The following is a 22,233-nucleotide window of genomic DNA, read 5'->3' as shown; positions in this document are numbered from 1 at the left end:
TATTGCTTGATGTGTAGATAACATACTACCCAATGTGAGTCATTTCCATGATTCCATGAGTTGTTAAATACGTTTTAGCCCAGCAACATTCCAGGTCCACAGAAATCACCAGAGCGCAGGGCCTGTCTACAATCTGCTTACCTCCCAAAGTACTGCCACAACATTTGTGCCATGTTTTATACCAACATCATGATATGTCATAGATGTCATTGTCCATCTAAGTGTTCAAACAGCAATTATACGCCCATGGTAAATATAATCATAGGTACCTCCCATGCTTGCATCGTAACAGTAGCACTTGCAATAATGCTCAATTTCTGATCGTAGATGTCTCCTGCTTAAACACATTTTACCAACTCTGTTGCCATACTCAACACTCATGGAGGCACATACGACTTCCAGCATCAGAATATCTGATGCTTGGCCAGTAATAATGACAGGTCTATACATTTACAAGCAATTCTGTTTTTCTGGGCCATGGTTTGCCGCTGCTCCAGCAGGTAGGGCATGAGCTCAAGTAAATGGACCTAACCTGGCACTTCTGCTGGTGTCACCTAGATGGATTTCCAGTAGCATTCATGACACGGCCATTCCATGTGGAAGAATGTTGCATCCTAAACATTGTATCTAGGGCATGTTGAACATATACGGTTTAAAACTAATAGACACTTGTTGTAAATAATAAATTGTAGAAAATAAAACCTAGCATTCCTGGGCACTATCTTTGCAAAGCCCCCCAAACCTTGTCCCATTTCCATCTAAGTTTAATATGATCATGGCTCAATGCAAAGTCTGCCCCCAGGTTTTAGTACAGTAGTACAGTTGGATGACAACCTTCTCACCCTTCCCCATCATCAGTCATAGCACTTAGTCAGTTTTGGATTCATCTGATTCATGTTCCTATGTATGCGTATCACCTAGGTCATTCTATTTCAGGTAAGGAGGTGACAGAAGATAATTCATTTCCTCTCTGAACTTTTCAAGTGTTTTCAATTTGGCAGCTTCCTACTGGTTGCCAAGTCCAGAAATGTCCACTAAAATCATACCTCCGTTCTCACTGTGCACTTTATGTCCCCCTAGTGCCCAAAACTCCTCAAAGGAAAATCTGGGGCATCTGCCACTAATATTTTTACTTTCTTCAGATTTATGGAATAACAACATTTCCCTACATTTTTCAGTAAGAGTAGCCACCTCCAGTCATTGCATTTCATCACAGCATCTCCTGAAGCAGACTTGCAATGAATATGGCCTCTGATGACTTTGGAATAGTCTCCCATCCCACTGAATCTGTGCTACTGGATAATAAATCCCTAAAATGGGTACCGCCCTAGTCCCCCTCAAGCAAAGAAGCATGATCGTGACAAGGGACACTATTATCCTGGCAGACACACATTCATTTACAGGGATTAGTGAGTTAAGGTCCATTAAAAAGTCTCTGAGAAAGTAGTAAATGTACCTTGGCGAAATAATACAAGAATTTTGGGAGTACAATCATTTTTGTCAATGCAACGTGCCCTTTCCCAAGACTGCAAGATGGTTCTAGAATGGGGCTAAAATGGGCAGTGCCGAGATCCCCCATCAGTGTTATAACTCAAAATGATAAGGCCTCCCTGCAGAATGTGATGAGGGTCCTGCAAGTCTCCCATATCTTAGTTGTTAAATGGACTTGGGTTGAACCGGGCCCCTCTTGAATGGTTGGGGGACCCTAAAAAGGTGGGTGGCCCCTGCACCACGTGAGATACAGAGGCACACACCACCTGTATCCCATGTATTTTTACAGTCCACATCATACCTTGGGTTTTGGTATAGTAGGATGCCTAGGTATTTCAAGTTATCAGGGTTCCACGTAATATCCCTAGCCCGTTTTTTCAAGTCAGATTTGTCTACCACTATTAGTGGGAAACCAGAATGGTAAAGATCTACCTTAAGTTATACAACATAATCCATTCTAGCACAAAACATAAGTCATCCGTGTGTACCAGAGACACTTTTACCCAGATTGCTCAGGAATCCACAGTCTTGCTCAATATGTTTTTGTCTTTATTAAGTAAAGACAAGCAGCAGTAGGCCACCACATCTAACACTCCCTGATCTGGTGCAGGTGCATCGTTATCAGCGCCTCTATAGAGGTCTTATGCAGACTCATTTCTTCCAAGGAAGCTTTATAAAGAGTCAGATGTTGAGGCACCAGTACTCTTTCATAGGTGACCTTGAACTTAACAGGCAGCTACCCGCACCCAGGGTCCAGCCAGAATTTCACAAGAGATTGAAAATTTTAACATCTGGAGTCATGATCAGGTTTCTAAGGTTTTCATGTTTGCAGGTGAGAGTCAGGGCACATGGGAATCCAGCAGAAAGGACTAGACCTCATGCTCAAAGCCAATGGGGACATCCACATATGTTTGTTTGTAACAATCCCTAAAGATGCTATTAATGGTAGTATATGTGTATTAGATCTCTCAATCACACTACTCGTAATGCTTCCACCGGAAACCTATCAGTTTTAGTTCTCATGATTGCAGAAATAATTTACCTGTCTTGTCATCTCCAGAAAGGATTTTTCCTGTTGATTCCTTGTAGTTCAGGCAACTCAGTCTCTCTAAGGTCTCTGCGTATTTTTTCATGTTCATTAATAATGATTCCTTCTGTGAGTCATCTCATAGTATCCACTTCTCCTACTTTATCTTATTGTCTCCTTCAACGACTTTCATCCCCGCTCCAGTACAGGTATAACCACATATTCTGTTTTTACACCCACCTCTCTTACCACTCCACCCACAGTGTTCTCATGTCATCTACTGATCCTGGGTTTCCCCTAAAAAAAACTAAGCATTACCTCTGCATTGCTTCTCTAAATGGGGGATCTGAAAGTGTGAAGGACTTCAACCCCCCTGTTGGTATCAGTGCAAGTGTCACCTGCTCAATTAATGAAATACAGTAAGGGTGAGTGACTGGATATTGTTTTACAAAGATATTCAGCCAAGGTACGCCCAACCATGTGGGAGGAGGAGAGACACATATTTGGTCTAATATGAACTTTCTAAATTATACAAATTTGCAAGAATTATGTGTCATTTGGGTGTTAAGCACTCCAGCGGTCCCACAAATTCCAGTACTCCATGCAGGTCCTATATTTACATGACATCCTAACACGAAGAGCCAAATTTATCAACACTTTGCATTGGGTTCATGCCACAAAATTGCAAAGTATTGAATAAGGATTTACTTTCCTGGAACAAAACTTGTTTTACACTGTAAAGTAGCCTAACATAACGCTAATTACCGCTATGCGCTACTTTGCTTCACTTTGTGTCAAGGAGCATATAAGGGGTGATACATGGGCATTCCTGTGCAACCATCCATGGATGTTGATGAAAATTCCTATCTACTAAGATTGGGAGACAGATTTGTGTAAAAAAATTACACATACTGGCATAATGTTGAAGAAAAGTGTTCATTTCCAACTTTGCTTGTGTGGTGGACTGTAGAGCACACGTACAAAGTAGGAAATGTGATAGACTTTGTCAAAGTAAGGTAATTGATCCTGGAGGCATATAGTTCCAGTCCAAAAGCTATGCTTGCCTTCAGGTATACACTTACACTATGGCATTAGGTGGAACCAAGAATACATAAACTATCCCATGTAATGAAAAAAATAACTATGCTTCATAAACTCATTTCAATTTCTTGATTCAGTTCACTGATATACATTTCCTTTCTTGTATATGATCATATCCACTTGACAATAGCCTCTCATCCTATGTTTCTCAAAGAAATTCTTAACTTTTCATCAATGGAAAAGAACCGTAGGTTCAGTGAAAATTAAGCCATTCTTATGACGATTCCTTTGGGAACTTGGTATGAAGATCCAAAATTAAGCTTGATTCGAGCCTCAGTATCACATTTTCTTTATCACCTCAACGATTATTATCTATAATTGTACTAATAACCCAAAATTCGACTAATTTAGTATTACTGTTATGAAATTTTGAAAGAATTTCTTGCTACCATGTTGGTGGTATAATCATTATTAATGGCTCATAAATGCTTTGAGATCCACTTAAATTCTGGGAAGATGGTACTTCCCATGTAAAGCACTTTACTAGGATATCCCAATGCATATAAACAAAAGTCAGAGGAACAGGTTTCTATTGGAAAGCATTCTGGTCTGGCTTGTGGGTAACGATTAATGCTGTGTGTACATGCCTTGCAGTCACCACACTTTAAAAAACCTTTATGGTTACTCAGGAAAATATTGTTTCTAGTAAAAGGTAAGTGGCAATGTTCCAACATATCTCTTAATGCCTTAGGTTTTCATATGGTAATAGCAGCATATGTACCTTCACTAAGTTCAGAATGTTCCTATGTTTGGCCATGATGGATTTAAGCTTCCCAGATTTGTTATGGCAAGTCATAAATATTGTGACAGTAGGGCTGTGTTCTGTCTGTGCAGGACTAACTGTATATAACAATTCATTTCTAACTTTTGAATTGTGTTAATTGCATGGTTTAACACTTACCCTGAACATCCCCGTAAAGCCTTTGAGAATTATTATCTCTATTGAAACTGGTCTGGTCACTCTAGTGCAGTTCTCTTAGCTTTCAGGAGATCTGCATTTGGGATCCTCTATTTCTATTTTGATGGGGTGAGGCTATTCCCCACTCTACATGACCAACATCCATGTGCAGTATGGATTGATCTTACATGATGAATGGTGTGTAAGGCTTTGTTTGTGGGGCACGGACCATGGTCAACCCCCACCTTGCCAACGGCCATGACTGAAGGCCATATGCAGGAGGGTTTGGCCACCAATAAACCATTTAGTGCAGGTACCTCTTGCATGTGATATATAATTTTGAAAAAACTAAGTTCCTGAACAAACAAAAGACTTGAGTGAAATTATGGCTCCCTTTGCTATAGCACCTAAACATATGTTTAAAACATGCAGTTATGGTTAGGAATTAAAGCCGAAAAATCACAGACATTCAGAAGTTATGGTTAGGACCACAATTTGTAACTTACACAACAGCCATGAAACCCATCTCTCTCACACTAGTGCTCTTATTACCCATAGGGCACAATTTTCCTGTTTGCACCATGGCACACCTTTAAATTGGTGTAGCATGCACAAACAGGGAAGGCGTGCCCTATTACAGAGAATGTGCTACCATTCGGGCAGCTGTGAACTCAAGGGGCAGAGCATTCAAGTGAAATAGAGAAAGGCTGCTTCAAAGCTACTCCATGTTTCAATGTACAGGCGCAAACTCACCTGCACTTTGAGGAGAGATTAGAGATTCATTTGCAGGTGGGTGCAGCCTTGCCTGCAAGGGGATTTCTAGGGGGTCCATGGGACCCTCTGTCCCCCTCCAAAGGGCTGCCATCAAGGGGTGGACTGACAGTGCACCACCTATTCGTGGCGCACTTTCAGTGTGTCTCCTGGCAACTTCTATGACTGTGAGCCCACGTACATAATATAGCAGAGGTACAGAGGCAAAGTGATTCGCTCATTTACCTGGGACCACACCCCCATGCAAACGAGGGAAGGTAGGGCCGGCTCTACTTGGGCCCTAGTGCTATCAGTATTTCCGAAGGTGCTGCACAGGCATCTGTGGCCCCTTCTACAATGCCAAAGTGCTCTGGGGTTGCACAAACTGGGTGCACATGTCTGTAGCACCCCAGGGGCACATTCTGTAATACAACCCCAGTTGAGGACAGTATATTCTGCTATTTATTACCAATGTTAAGTGTGAGGAGGGATCATGACTCATGAAGGCAGATCCTTGCGTGGGTCCTGATGTTCTCCGTATCCCTAAACAATGGTACTAAATAGAACATTGTATTCTGCAGATATGCATGTATGGTTTTTGCCAACATTTGACCAATCTTGACTATTCATTTGAGAATCTTTGAAGAATACGAAAAACCATGCAATCTGGTTGGCTGCATGAAACTGAAAATGTTTATGTACCTCTACAATATGCAAGACACTGAAACCAGAGTTCTGAAAAAAAACCTCAAAGTAATAAAATAGGCTGGTGGGAGCATCTACTGACGTTGTCTGATCCCAGTGTAGCAGACACTGCCCTAAAAATATGAATGACCCTCTTGTGTCACACAATGCACTGCAGATTTGTGAAGCTCATGCGTGAATTTGCAGGTCCTCAAATATTATTTCTTTTTTTTAAAAACATGAGGCAACAAAGTAAAACAATGGAAAGTCACAGTGCACATCAGAGACTCTGTGGAATTAGCACTGTGGATACAAGAGCATTAGCTGTGCCTGGCCATAACCCAGATCACTTAATCAGAGCCTGTAGTGCAATACAGCTGGAATAGTCGCAGTGGGATGTGGAGGGGTAAGTTCTGCTAACTTTTGTTCATCACATAAGCTCTTTCCCCAGGGCTTGTGTTAGCTATCAGCTTTTCAAATGTTGGGGTCTTGGTAAGAAACAAAGATAAGAAATTATTCATAAATTCTAGAGCCCATTTAGCAGTGCATTAGATCACACCTTACCCTTACTTGATGATCCAGTGAAGCAGCAGATGACAGATAGGGGGTATGCAAAATTTGTGCATGTGATGGTGTGTTATGCAAATATGTCTGAAGGCACGGGCCATATATGAATTTTGTGACAGGCTAAAGTACAGGACATGCACTCAGGACCTATTGCTTTATTTAAAGTGCATTATATCTCAGAGGGGGACAGGAATGCTGATGTGTTTTGGCAATCTGGGGACCTTTGTCAAGGGCATGAGAGCTAGATCATGTGTAAGCGTTTTTGACTTTTGTTCTCAAAAAACATTCAAATATATTCAAACTTTTGCTTGCTAAAGTTCTGGCAAACCACTTACCGCAAGGGAAAATGGAGGGGTGGCACCGGATCAATCAGGATTCATGCTGCATAGATCTATGGATCACAATCTCTAGCGGCCGTTGGAAGAATTTACATTGCTTTTTGTGTTGACAATGGAGCCACTGGTGAATTTGGTTCAGCAAGATGCACTGTTGTGGAGTCTCTGATTGGATGGTAATTGGGTGGATGTGATTTTAAAGGGGCAGATAATGTCTTGCTCTACCTCGCATATCCGGATCAATTTCTTCCGAGGGTCATGGAGATCCTATGACTTTTTGGTTTCTTCTCCAGCATAACTATCAACTGGGGTAAATCCATAGAGTATCTGTTGTCCTGTTGGGAGTCTCGTGGCAAAGGGCCTCTGCAATTGATGCGGGCTGACCTCGCATTCACTTACCTGATAATCTATGTGACCACCGACTGTAATATGTTTTATGATAAAAATGCAGGGCACAAAATGCAGAACTTTCTGTATAAATTGATGTATCATTCTAAGTTCCTTTATGTCATGCGAAATTCATTGTTCGAGGTCCCTGACCATTTTTCCCAGCAGTCGAAGTGGAGGCTATAGTCTTTCTTTGGAATGGGGTCACCGCAAAGATCGCTCTTAGGATACTAACAAAGCATCAGACCGATGGAGGTATTGCCCAGACACATATTCATCTGTCCTATTGGGCGACTAGCTATTTGCTGGTCAGTGACTGGACCTTTGCGGATTAGAGGAAGCCAGTCCTGATGGCAGGCAGGTGTGCGCGGGAGCTCTTTGGATTCACAAGGTGGCTCTATGGTGCAGGGAGAGTGGTAACCCTTCCAGGAATTACTGCCTCAGTGGTTCAGATGTGGAGGCATGCAATTCAAATACTGTGATGGGCAGGTTGATTTACACTGGAGATGACACTGTGGGACTCGGATGAGTTGGCAGAGCTCCAAAAGTTGTCAGGCCACCAACATTGAAGTATAATTGGCATCTCAAATGTGGGTGATTCCTGGGGAGGCGAGGGATGGCTGATGTTTGCAGACCTGCAAAGCCAGTATGCTATGCTGGGTGGGCAATTTTCACAATATCTATAGATTAGGTCCATCTTCAATGACAATACTTTTGCCCTCAGAACCCGAGCCCATTAGTGTATTGGGCACTGGCCTACTTTGCAGACATGCTATTTTGCAACTGTATTTCACACTCCTTAGCAATAGCCAGGCCCCGTTACAGAGGCTGTGAACAACATGGGAGGGTGACCTGGGTAGAATATAGGACGATGATTGGGGGGTGGCCTGTAATTACCCCAGGGAGGTTTCCATCCGGGCAGGGTTATAGATCATTCAGTTAAAGCTGTTGCACCGGGCATACTTTACACACACAAGGCTCTGTGTTCTGGGGAAATGTGAATCGGATCGCTACTTGAGGGGCTGTGAATGGCAGAGAATGCTGCTCCAATGCTGGCCAAAAGTGAGGCCCTTCTGGGGAAAATTCAACGTAGGCTATCCAGGGGCAGGGGGAGGTCCTGGAGCTCAGTGTCTTGCCACTCACCAGGCTCTTGCCCATAGAGCTGATATTGGACCTCCTATCTCTCCTAGGGTTATGTCTGATCAGGGAATTGTAATAGTGAATCAACTAAAGCCCAAGAAGCGAAGGGGGGTTGGGACAAGGTAACAAACAGAGAGACTTGCGTGCCTTTGAGCTTAGCCACCATCTTCTTGGAGTGGTACATGCATCTCTTCGCAGTCCTGGAGAGTGTAGTAAAGATATGTGTGTAATGTAGTGCGTGGTAAGTTGTACTGCAAATATAAGTACAGAGGATATTCAACACATGAGTAATCATGAAATATTTCCTCCTGCCTTTGACGTGTACTAACAGTCACTTACAAAATAATGAATCTGTTGCTGCATAGACTTTCAATAATCAACTGTTATTCACTTGGAGTTGTGGCACTCTCAGCAGAAGCTATATCATGATTTCACATTACACACTAAGGTACACCTTGTTTGTTCAACACTAGGCACAAGGTGCGCAAAAGTGTGCTTTTGGATTCACAGACTACAGCACAATAAAGGATGCCATATAAGAATGTCACTGGGCTCTAATACCAAGGCCTGAGTATTCATGTAAAATAATATTCACAATGTCTCAATGTTCAACAGAGTTGTCCTGTTTTCTGATTTTGAACACAATAAAAACAATTCTTTGGTTGATAGAATTGCACTAACCTTAAGGATGGTAGTTAACCATGTTTTTTCCTTTTAGGTGTGGCATTGCAAGGATGGTGTTCTCTGCATTGCTGGATAAGCAGGGGAGAAGATGTCTGCAGCATCAGACATTCGCAGGAGAGCTACAATGCAGAAGACGCTCGGTGGGGTTGTGGAGACATTCAGGTGAGATTCGTCCTCTTCAACCAGTGGGTAAGCCAAACACTGCCTCATGGTTTGAGTGCGCTGTAAATGCAATTCCAAAATCCTGATGAGGAAGCCCAAAAATCCCCATAGTCATGCGCCTATGTGTCAGCCCAAATATTCCCATAGTCATGTGCCAATGAGTCAGCACAAATATCACCATAGTCATGAGGAGTCAGCCTGAAGGCCCTAAGGGATGTTACTCTTTGCACTTTGGTGTTTCATGACCCAGTGGCCTAGGGCCCTGGGGGATAATTACCATGCCAAGAATGTTGTCAAGCCTACGGGCCATTGAGTCCCATGAACAGCCAGGGAGGCATTGAGACATGTGCTTGATCCCGCAGGCATCTGATACAGAAGTTACAGGAGGAATGAAAACACAAGGAGGTCAGGGTCATGACAGTTGCCTCAAGAAAAGAGAGAGGGACACAAACACCAAGGGAGAAGGGTACCAAAATATTTATTTGGTTTTTTAAAATTGTTATTCTATGATGTATTTAGATAGGTACTGTGATTTTTAACCTAGGTTTTCAAAACAATTTTTGTATACTGCACCATATATGCTTATACTGAATAAATTTGTACCGTCCATTTGATGACTTGATCTCTTGGTTCCTATGTTCGTTGTCTTCATATTGGTGACACAAGATTCCTATGGTGAGTGTGGATCTTTGTATGTGTATTTATCCAAAGGAGTTTTTTTGTGACTAAGGTCATGACAGTTACCCCCTGCAAAGAAGGGCATACTGGGCAGAGTATGTTGGGATCGTGTGCATGAATGAGGTGAACAAGACAGGCGGCATGCACGTTGACAGTTGGTTCCCATGATTGATCGTCCGGACCATACCCTGTCCAGTCTATGAAGTAATATAAATGCATTTTCACTTTTTTGACATCAAGAATCTGTTAGACATCGAATTTCAACTGTCCAGCACAAAGACTACTAAAGGGAAACGTAAGTCATCAGGTAATAGGAGGCGTACAGCTACAGAACTGATCATATGGTTCACAGGGACAGGAGCCACATATCGAGGTTGGTACATACATGGTCCCTGGAGCCACAAATGTCTTGTGAAGAGCCACACCTGATCTTCTTTCTTACAACTAGGGGCTTGTATACAATGTTTATTGGCCTGCTTTCATCATGTCTGTTCTTGTTTGCTGGAGATGTGTTGGAAATGGCCCTTTTTGAAGGGTTCGCCCCAAACTTTTTGCTTCTTCCTCATTTGTTTTTCCTGACCTGTGGTTGTTGGCAATAGGACTCTGGGCACTTTACCACTGCTGATCAGTGCTAAAGTGAATATGCTCTCCCTGTAAATTGATATGATGATTGGTTATCCATGATTGGCATATTTGTTTTACCTGTAAGGTCCCTAGTAAAGGGCACTGATTGTGCCAGGGCTGGTAATTCAAATGCTACTAGTGGGCCTGCAGCACTGATTGTGCCACCCACGTGAGTAGCCCTAAAATGGTGTCTCAGGCCTGCCACCGCAGTGTCTGTGTGCAGTTGCTAACTGCCATGTTGTTCTGGCCAGTGTACACACTTGCCGGGCCTGACCCTTCCCTTTTCTTGCACATTAGACACCCCTATGGTAGGCCCAAGGTTCCCCCCTGGGCAGGGTGCAGTGTATGTGAAAGATAGGACATGTACTAGTGTGGGTGACATGTCCTGATAGTGAAATACTGCCATTTTTGTTTTTCACTATTGAAAGGCTATCTTGCCCATAGGCTAGCACGGGGAATGCTGTGTATAATATTTACCTACATATCTCCCCATAGGAGCAAGATCGAAAATGTAAATCTGGTACCCCTTAATAACACATCTTTTAGGGAGGATGGTTTTTAAATTCTGTGTTTGAAAATAGCACTTTTAGAAAGTGGCTATTTTCTTATTCAAATTTTCTGTGTGCCTCTGCCTGTTTGTGTATTGACTGTCTGGTTTGTGAGTGACAGGGGCTGGGGGTGGCTGCCGGAGGCTGGTTGAGTCAGCACTAGGCTGAATAGACCCATCTGCATTTGGAGTGGTGGGAGAAGTTGCACCTGAGTCTGAATAGGGCTGTGCCTGCCTTCCACAATGCTGGCTCCACCTCCTGTGGTATGTCTGATGGCCCTCCCCCACACTCACAAAGGAAAGAGAGGTGCACTGGCAGAATGCACCCTGAACTGGTTTGGACTGGGTCCAGGACCCCTCACACATGGAGAACAAAGACTTTTGGGGTATAAATACTAGAGCTGAAACCTCAAACTTTAGACTACTTTTGCCAACAAGAGGAATCCCTGCCAAAGAAGATCAGCTGAAGAGACTGGAAAGGAAGACTTGCTGTGTGTTCTGGGGCTGACCTACAGTTTGCTGTTACTACTAAGGACGTGAGTCCCATGCTCTCCATGCCACTGGAATCAAGCTATCCTGGCTGAAGAGGGGTGAAACCCCGAAACCGGTCCTAGGATGCTTGTTTTCAGTCCAGAGAGGACCTGGCCTGGCAGTTTGGGCTGGACTGTTCCCATTGGGCACAGGGTCAAGACTGATTTGCATATGGCTGGGTCCAAACTGGAATGGCATAGTGAGCAAAAAAACGATGGATTTAGGCCCAGATCTCTGTATTGGGGTGAATGTATGACATTGTTCTGCATTCTGTCCATCAATAGTTCTTTTTGCACTACTAAGGAAGGGGACAGGAGACTTTGCTTTGTGCTGTGTTCCCCCACCTGCTTGAAGGAAGGACTTTGCTGTGTGCTGTGTCCAGGAATAAGTGTCTCCAAGGGCCTGAGAAGAGCTGTCCTCCTGTTAAAACTCAAGAACACAAAAGTTTAACCAAGACTTCTACAATCAAAAGGAACCTCTGCCAGAAGAAGAACAGCTGAGGAAACTGAGGAGGAAGACTGCCCTTGCTGTGTGTTCTGGGGCTGACCTGCAGTTTGCTGATTCCACTGAAGGAGAGAAAAGGGGACTTTGCTGTGTGCTGTGCTCCCCCCACCTGCTCAAAGATAAGACTTTGCTGTATGCGGTGTCTTAGCAAAGTCTCCAAGGGCCTGAGAAGAGCTGGCCTCCTGTTGGGAACGCAGGTATATCAAGGTTCCCAAAACGACATTTATTGTGAAGCTGAGGGTGTGGTAGGCAGACAAAAGTCAAGCATCAATGTCAAAAAAGTGCACAGGTTGCGCCAAAATCGATGTTTGTGATCTATTAAATGATACATACTGGCCTCTAGTCAAAGTAAGGGCACGATTTAACATTGAATTGCATTGTCCTCGCGTCATGCATATTGTTGCAAGGGCAGCACAACACTAAAGTCATGTTTACGAAGCAATACAAGGCCACTATGCATGGCCCTTCATTGTTTGGTAAATTTAGAGTAACACAATGCAGCAACATGCACTGCCTTGGGTTACACTGCCGTGGGAAGGTGTTCTTTAGGTGGAATGTGGGTGTTCTGCATCAAGGTTTGATAAATCTTGGCCTAGGAGACCACCACCCTCAGCCTGTGTTTATGTCCTCCTCTCAGCCCACTCAGCCCACGCTCCCACATCCTTTTGCACACACCAAATGCAGATTGTTGCCTCTGGTTATGATTGTACCCAATCCCTGTGCCACCAAAAACACTGTTTATCACCTTTGACCCTGCACAGTTGAATTAGGGCACAGTGCCCTGCAACCATCTATTTCTGCAAGCCAGTCGCCATTCTCCATGAAAGCGCTGCTTATAACCTTCAAGTCTGCACATTGAGCTGTGGTCACATAGCAGGTATCACCATCTAATATGCTAAGTCCTACTGGCCAAAGACTGTCATGCACAGGCCTTTCGGTGCTGTGGAGTGAGTTTGGGTATCAGGATTTGTCCTGCCTGTACACCTAGTACCAAGCACACAAGCGCACAGAACACACTGAGCAGGGTCTGTGCTCAGGGGGTGGCCTCCAACCATGTCTTTTGTCCATACTCTACCTCCATGTATTGGCAAATATTTCAAAACAAATGCATTTATACCACGTTACAAAAATAGTGAATTCCGAGTAAGGCTGGAACCGCAGTGGCAAGTTTGGTGCAATTTCAATCCGCTATTTTTACTGCAGTTGTGAGCAAAAATTGCCACTGGAATTGAAATAGTAAATCCTACATTTAAACATCCAAATACCCTTCTCCACGTTTGACCTGCGTGTACAAGATTTGAAAGAATGTTTTTGAGGTTTTTGTTCTGCCAATGACCACGCATGGACCGGTAGGTGATATCTTCGTTCCCTTGCCCCGTGCCCACACGCACGTCTTGTCCCTTTCTCCTAGTCCCTTCCAAGTCCCGCCCCACTTCCTGACCGGAAGTGGTGTCCGGTCCCTGTCCCCTCCCTTATGTAGTCCGAGTGCAAGGTCCTAGTGCCTCTGACCCCAGGTCACTACATCTTCCCCTTTGTCATGAAAAGAATGCAGGGAGATGGTGATAGATCCCATTGTGTATCAATACAGAACTAGTGATAGAGGGAGAGAAAAAGAGAGAGAGAGAGAAAGAGAGAGAGAGAGAGAGATAGAGAGGGATAGAAAACAGAAAGGGGAAGAGGCATGCCCTCCTCCTCATCATTGCATTTCTTCAATCAGTCTTTTTGTCCTTTTTCTTACTCTTTTCCCTTCTTGTGACTCCTCGTCTTGTCCTTCACGTTCGCTCATGCTTTTTCCTCTATTGTCTACTGCTTTGCTTCTCTCCTGGGCACCGACGTTCTCTGCCGCAGTGTCCTCAATTGTCTTCACTCCTTTGAAGTGAGAACTATTCCGTGTTATTTGATAGGGGCCCAATTCCGCCGTGATCATTGGCCCCTTGACTTCTGTTATTGTCATTTGGTCCTTTGAGAATGGGCTGTCAGACTTTCTCCGTTGCCGCTGATGCACCACTACTTGGTCTCGTTGCTTCAGGTGACCCCGAGTGGCTGTCACCTGGCGTCCGCGTATGCTTTCATTTTCTCCTTGGCCTCATGGTCCCTGATAGCGATGCTGCTGTATTCTGGTGACTTCTTCGCTTCTAGCTGAGGTAGCCTTGTTTTGCTTGACCTTCCCAGCACTAATTCAGCAGGGCATCGTCCTGTGGAGCTGTGGGGGGTGTTTCTGTAGTCCCGTAGCACTCGACAGAGCGACTGTCCCATTGAAATCTGCGTTATCTTTGCTCAATATACTGCCTTCTTTATGTTGTCCATGAACCGTTCCACCATACAATTTGCCTGTTGCCACAGAGGCGTTATCTTCCTGTGATGAATGCCTAGATATGCCATGAACTTTTTGAACTCCTCCCCTGAAAACGGAGGACCGTTGTCTGTCTTTAGTGTCTCTGGTGATCCCCAGGCTGCAAATACGTTGTCCAATATTGGTAACGTCGCAGTTGCTGATGTGGAGGAGATGTGTTGTACGATGGGAAACCTTGAATATTCATCTATGATCATGAGCAGATAGTTGCCTGTGTCTAGCAGCCCATAGAAGTCTGCCGCTAACATTGTCCATACTGCGTTTGGAAGTTCTGACATTTGTAGTGGTTCTGGTCTTGCTGGTTTGCCTGTTGTTTGGCAGATGTGGCAGCTCAGGATGGTGTCTTCCACCATTCGGTCTACGCCAGGGAGCCACACCTTTTCCCGCAGCATCTTCTTTGTTGCAACCATGCCTCTGTGTGACTCATGTGCTAGACTAACAGTCCGTCAATGCAGCCCTTTTGGTATCACTATCCGTGTTCCTTGCATTAGTATGCCATTCTCAGTCTCTGATAGTTCATTGTGTATCTTTTTGAACGCTATCATTTCCTCTCTGTTGACTCTGTCTCCCATTGTGCAGTTGTTGTTGATGTGTCTCTATCTCTGCTGTCTTGTTGTTATTTTCGCCGCTTGCATCGTGTTGTCCTTTGTTGTCTCTTGCTCCCGTTCCGCCAGTGTTATTTGTGCTGGTGTGTTCTGTTGTAGTACGAAGTTAAGGTATTCTTCTGCCATGGAGGTCTTTTCTGGTACTAGTGGTAAGGGGTGCCGAGACATGTAGCCAGCCGGGTTGTTCTCTTTGCCCGGCTTGTGTACTATTTTGAAGTCGTAGTCCATCAGTCTTATGCCCCAGCGTTCAATGCGGGGTGGCATCTTTGCATTTGGATTGCCATATATTTTCACCAGGGCCTGATGATCACTTACGATGGTGAACGGTTTGCCATAAATGAACATGTGATAGTGCTCGCATGCCCATACTACTGCTAAGCTTTCCTTTTCAGGTTGGGAGTGTGCTCTTTCATCGTCAGACAGACTTTTGCTTGCGTACGCAACAATTTTTCTAGGGGAGTCTTTTCCTGGCAGGTGCTGTGCTATTATTGCCCCTAGTCCAACCGGGTTGGCGTCTACGGTCAGCTCGGTGCATAGCAATGGATCAAAGTATGCAAGGTAAACTATGGACATCACTGCTTGTCTGATGGCTTCAAATGCCCAGCTGCTCTCTTGTGACCAGATTAACTTCTGACCCTGTTTAGTTAAGTCCCGCAGTGGTGTGCTCACTGTGGTGAAGTCCTTTATGTAGCGGGCGCAGTAGCTGGCAAGACCAAGGAACGACCTCACTTCTGCAACATCTATTGGAGGATTCACCTTCTGCAGTGTCTCGACATTGCTGGGGTCCGGCCTCATTCCTTTCTTGGAGAAGATGTGTCCAAAGAACACCAGTTTACTCCTTCCTAGCTCGCAATTGTTGGCATTGAGTGTTAGTCCTGCTTGCTCCAGCTGTCGGCATACCTCTTGTGGGGCACTGTCATGTGCTTCATCAGACTGACTAAATACCAGGATATCATCGCTGTAGTTTAGGCTGTTTTTCACTGGCCTTATCACTTGTCTTATCGTTTCCTGAAATATCTCCGCGGGAGATGAGATGCCAAAGCTCAAACGCTTGTAGCGGAAGAGGCCCATATGCGTGGAGAACGTGGTAATGTACCTTGACTGCTCGTTGAGCTCCAGATGATGGTACCCTTTGCACAGGTCCAACTTCGAAAATCGGCATGCACCAGTGAGACAGCTTATCATGTCATTCAGGTGTGGCCCGGGGTGTCGTTCTCTCTCAATGGCTGTGTTCGGTATCCGCATGTCCATGCATATGCGGATCTTTGACGTGTTCTTTTTCGGAACTGCCACTATTGGAGACACCCAGGGTGTCGGTCCTTCTGCGGGCTCAATGATGTCTTGTGCCAATAGACTCTGTATCCCTTATTCGACCTGAGGCTGCAGATGTACAGGCACTCATCGGTGATGCTGCGCCACCGATTTGACTGCCTCGTTAATGTGTAATGTTATTTATTTCCCTTTTAGTTTCCCTAGGCCTTGTAGTATGGCTGGATGCTCTTGTAGAATGTTCCGTTTCTCTGACATGTGGTATGTCATTGCCAGTAGGCCCATTATCTGCGCCGTGACATTGCTCAACAGGCATGCTGCTGGGATGTCTCCCCATAGCACATGTATCTCTTCTCTGCAAGACCTGTCCTTGTACGTCAGTGTTTCAGTGAATTTCCCCATGTTTTCCACCGGCTTCTTTGATCCCCAGGTGAACACGTCAACGGTAGATGGTGACAGTGACGGTCTTATCTGCATCTTCTCGTACTCCAACATGCACATGATGTTGCACGTGGTCCCACTATCAAGCACAAACCGTGTATTGTGGCCTCCTATCTCATTCTCCACTGTCGCTGTTTTTCTGATCTGATGCTTCTCCACACGGTTAATGTGCTCTGCCATGTGTTCTTCTGTGGGTGCATCTGACATCAGATACTGTCGTTCCGCTTTTTCCGATGTAACTGTTCCATCAAATTAATTTGATGAGCTGTGATTTGCTGTCTCCATGTGCTTGGCATATCTGCTCATTACTGCTCGTGGTCTTGCCGGTCTTCCTCGCTCACTTCTGAACTGTCTGCTCATGCAAGCGCTCGCAAAATGATTGTCCCTGTTACACTTCCTGCACTTCTGGCCCATTGCCGGGCATGCACCGACGTGTGGGAAGTCAAGGACGCACCGGTAGCACGTGTTTTCCTGTCTTTTGGTTGGTGGTGGTGGTGTGCTGTCTTTCTCTTTGTTTCTTCCCATCACGAAGTTTGCTTGTTCCGCCCTTCTGTCTTTGCCTAGTTCCATCTCTTTGGCATTTGCCATTGCTCTTGCTTCTGCCCGGGCCAGTGCCAGTATCTTCTCCAGCGTCGTTGGTTCCTTTAGGATGCGCGCGCGGAACTCCACTGACTGGCAGCCTTCAATGATGCGCAGTTGTATCGCTTGTTCATTGTCGAACTTTTCGAACTCCCAATACATTACTAGCTTACACAGTCTTGTCATGAAATCGTCAAGGGACTCTTCCGTTCATTGACACGTGGTGTTGAATGTGTACCTCTCGAAGTTGATGTTTCTTTGCGGGTCAAAATTATCCGTGAGACACTGTATCAGTCCCTTGTACGTCGCCGTTTTTTCGCTGGAAAATGTGGCGAGCAGATCTTCCACTTCATCACCCACAAGATTTAAGAAGAGGTCAACATGTTTCGCCTCTACGACGTCTGTGGCGCGCATGTATCGTTCAAATTTTCGAATCCAGAGTTCCCACCTGATGCCTGTCTGTGGTTCTGATAGGCTGAATGGTAGGGGTCTGCGAAATATTGCCTGTGCGCCGTTTTTGTCACTTTCGATGCTCATCTTTCTTGTATCTTTGTTCTTTTCTGTCTTCTTTTGTTATTTCTCTGCTCTTATTTCCTTTTTTTCTGGTGTAAAGTCCCTTTAGATCTCTATTTAGCTCTTTTCCTAATGCTTTTGGTTGATGCCTGACTCCAAAATGGCCTCTTGGCCTTCTCCACCCTCTTATTGGATGTCCCGCCTGACTCTAAGATGGCCGCCGAGACTTCAGTGGGCGAGATTTGCTTTGTATTGAATTGTCTGACTTAACAATGGCCGCCGGGCCTTCCTCAGCTCTTCCTTGGCTGTCCCGCCTGACTCTAAGATGGCCGCCGGGTCTCGCGAGATTTCAGGTCAAATCTTAACGCGGAGGCTCGGACTCTCTTTTAGTCGACGGGCAGTTCTCCCACGATTGGTTGCCTTTATTGCTATTTCCCTCACCTTGCTTTCCTGGATGCGGCCGGGGTGGGCTCCCGATGTCACTGGAGACGCTGCACACGGACCAGGGTGGGCTCCTGGCTCCGTTTCCTTTTGCGATCGGGGTGGGCTCCCGATTTCGCCACCTTTTTCTTTTGGGGGCCGACAGACCAGGGTAGGCTCCTGGTTTCGCCTTCTCTTCGTTGGGTGTCCTCCCGACCTCGTCTCCTTCGCTCAGCGGACCAGGGTAAATTTTTTATGGCATTTTTACTGCTCTGTGGCCCTGGTTAATTTGACCTTTAATGTGCGGTAAGTCATGTTACTGCACATATCATAATTAAGGGTTTTGTGCTATATGTTCGCAGGTAAAACCTGTTGATATTTATCAGGGGAAAATGCCTGGTATTTACCAGAGTATGCGGATTTTGGTGCGATCAGCACCACAAATTGCAGTGAAACCTGCATGTTATTTACCAAACACTCGTAAGTGGCTAGCATATATCACAACCCATAAAATCCGACAAAGCGAGTAGAATTTTATGACAATCGATAAATATCACACCATTTACCAGGCCGCTCGAAATGAAGTGATATGGGTTTTTTCTGCTCACAAATATTTGCGACCAGAAAAAAGCAAAAAAATCATCAACAAGAAGGATTTCAGCAAATAAGGCATGTAAAATTAAATGAAACATCGAAATAATTCTAAAATCAATATAGAAATGGACAGCATGCCTAGCAGCATCAGATCGTCTCACAAGAGCCTCACCCCAAAATCAAGGGTTTACATACACTATTTTCACATATTAACTCATTAGAACCGCAAAATCCACATGATATTATCAAAAGTGTGACATTCCTAGCAAATCGAAGCACAGAGTTATTAGATTTCTTTTTGCCCTAGCACCTAAGCACTCTCTCACTACATGAATTCCGATTCTGCAACTCCATGACAGGGGTGTAACACAGGCCCCCGCAGCACCTGCCTTGCGTGGCCCAGCTGCAGAGAACCCCCTCAGCACAGTACTCAGGCCTGAGAGCTATGGATTAAATCTAGAGCGGGAGCCCCTCTGTGTACCTTGCAGGGGGCCCCCCTAAACTTTCGTTAAGCACTGCTCCATGAGTATGTCATCTGAAGATGGCAGGACAAAGTTAGATGAACAACATTTTGCTGTTGTGAATGAAAGGTACTGTGAGCTACCAGAAGTTCCTTGAAACATTGTTATTGTAACCATGTTGGAAAGTTTTCATCAAGAACAGCAAGAATGCCAACAAAACAAGCATTGGCATAGCCAATAGGTCTCGCTTTTTGGGACCTTATAAGTATTTAGTTATGCAGCACAATATTCTTATCAACTGTTGCATGGGGGGGCGAGGGGGGGGGATGACTAGGAGGCAATTCTGTAACAGGACTGGACCTGAAAGGGTCCAGGGTGTCGCATCAACTACATCTCACGATTTTGGTAAACCGTCACCCATGGTAATATCGCACTTTTTACGAAAGCGAGCACATCTCCTGGCAATGGGAACGTGAAGTGATGAAACACCCAAAGCAGCAATGCCAGGCGACCTATATAAGAAACAAAACTAGAAAAAAATTATTGGATCTCCTGGCCATCAAATACCCACCAGCTAGTCTATTTGGTTTGGCATTGCTGCTCTTCCCTACACCTGGACATGTATGCACCTTTGGAACAAGCAGTTGGGCTATGAGATACTCAGAACATGGGAGCTGAAAGTATATAATCACGCTGACACGTGCGTTAATATTTCACAGGGACATCGTATGACAAAGTCGTACTGCTTACCTAACGATTGCAGTTTTGGTTCCCGATAGAAACACAGGCATCGTCTACAGTACAACGTGATCTTCTGCTATGACTACTGCAAACACGATCACGCATTACCTGATGCAAATGTGGACGCCAACGCTCTGAGGTCATCAGGGTGAGGCTGTGGACAACTTTTAATATAACGTTACGTACAACAGCCTGCAATGGGACATCCGTTTTCACATAAGTGACTTGGTTGCGAGTGGAGACAGAGTCCACTGCACTGAAATACCACTGAAAGTGGAAAGCCTACTTCACTTGTCGAAAATGAAAATGGAGTGGTGGAACGGAACCAAGGGGACTATCAACAGGAAACAGCCTTACACTACACGCTTCTAGAAAAGTGTAGCAGTGGCCAGTGCCTAGAGACGTGCTGTTTGCTTACAGCGCAAGCGTTAATCTGCCTTAACTCCTGCCTTTAAGCTAAGTGCAGTACACACTACCACGGTCTCAATATCCGTGCTGACTACTGCTGCATCTTTAAACACACTACCAACAATCCCGTGCAATAGGCGATACTCCAAAAGCCACATTAATACCTCAGAACTGCAGCCCAGTACCCTAGGATAGTACAGGCACTCGCAATATTGCGGCATCTGTCCTAACATGCCAGTGCCGGTACTAGAGAACTAAACGAGAACAAATCACTTATGGTATCAAAGACAACAGTACCAGTAGTAATTGTATTACGCGCAGACACCATTACCAATATTAGTTTAACATTTCACGCTCAGTGACAACTGGGACTCGTTATGTGGCCTAAACGTCGGAGCTGCCGACTTTGGAAGTGGGGAACCTGGTGAGAGTCAGGGCACCGGCTCATCGTGCGCTTGAAGTCTAATCTCCCAGTGCATAAAAAAATAACCGTGTAATGCAATCTGACCTGTGCCGACTGTAGCACTAAGGCAGTGCTCTGCACTGGTTATTTAATGTATTTTCCCATATGTTTCTGAATGGAGCGGGTTATGGCGGGGATGAGCTCAGAAATAGCTTTTGTAATGACCGGTGACATGGAATTGTGACGGGCAGAACGAAGACCTTGCATGTCCAGGGCATTATTGTGAATAGCTTGCTTGTTATTTTTGGCAGATTACATTTTTTACGTGGCTGTGCTTTGTTTTATTCCGTGCGTTTGATCTCGGTAAAAAACAAGCATTGGCAGCGCGGCAGTAAAAGTAACGCCGCGCGGCCATAAAAGCGAAAGTCATCGCGATCTCTCTGAAAGCGAAAGTGATCGCGATGACACGCTAAAGCACAGTTTTCAAAGTGCTACTGGCGGCAGGCTGCGCGCGTGCACGATCGCGTGAACGCAAGCGCTAGGCCAGCCAGCAGCACTTTGAAAATCCCACATACAAAATGTCTCTCCGAGCCAGCGCGATTGCGCTGGGCTCAGCGAGACCTAAAAACCACGATTCAACATGACTGTGTGCTGCAGAAATGGTGAAGAGAGAAATGCGCAGGGGGAAGACTTTGATTTTTAAAAGATGGGGGCCCGGTCTTAATTGAGACCTAGTTAGCAAGAACTAATAGGGGAGAGGATGTGGCCTGATGGCTTGGGCGGTTGACCTCAAATCTGGATAACCGGGTTCCAGTCTCGGCAAAGACGTGCAGCATCCTGTGGTTCTGGGCAAATCATTTAATCTCCCCTTGCCTAACTAAAATGAATGTGTCCTCGTGTAACGCAACACAACTGGTGCTCGTGTACAGCGCTCCGAAACCTTGGGGTAAAGTTCGCGCTACATAAAGACACCGTAAAAAAACAAACAAGAAAACAATATTCTACATGGCGTATAAATTTTGTTTCAAGTGCAATAGCAGCAGGACAGTGTACATATATAAATTCAATATTAAATCCACATTCTGCATTTTATTAATAAGCACAAAACTCTAACACACTCAAATATCATATCAGCTGCGAATAGACATTTAGATATGCAATAATATTGTCCAGAAACAACAGCCTGTCGCTTTATGGAAATGCTCATATTTTGCTGTCAAATTCAAACATTCACCTTGAAAAAATAAACTCCATTCCGCAAACAAAATGGGTTCAGGTTCTTGAAAAAGCTAAATTTTGTGGAGAAATAGGTTTGATTTCAAGTATATACATATTT

This window comes from Triturus cristatus, chromosome 11 (assembly GCF_964204655.1).
Source record: "Triturus cristatus chromosome 11, aTriCri1.1, whole genome shotgun sequence".
NCBI lineage: Eukaryota > Metazoa > Chordata > Amphibia > Caudata > Salamandridae > Triturus > Triturus cristatus.
Note: the sequence above shows the minus strand (reverse complement) of the source record.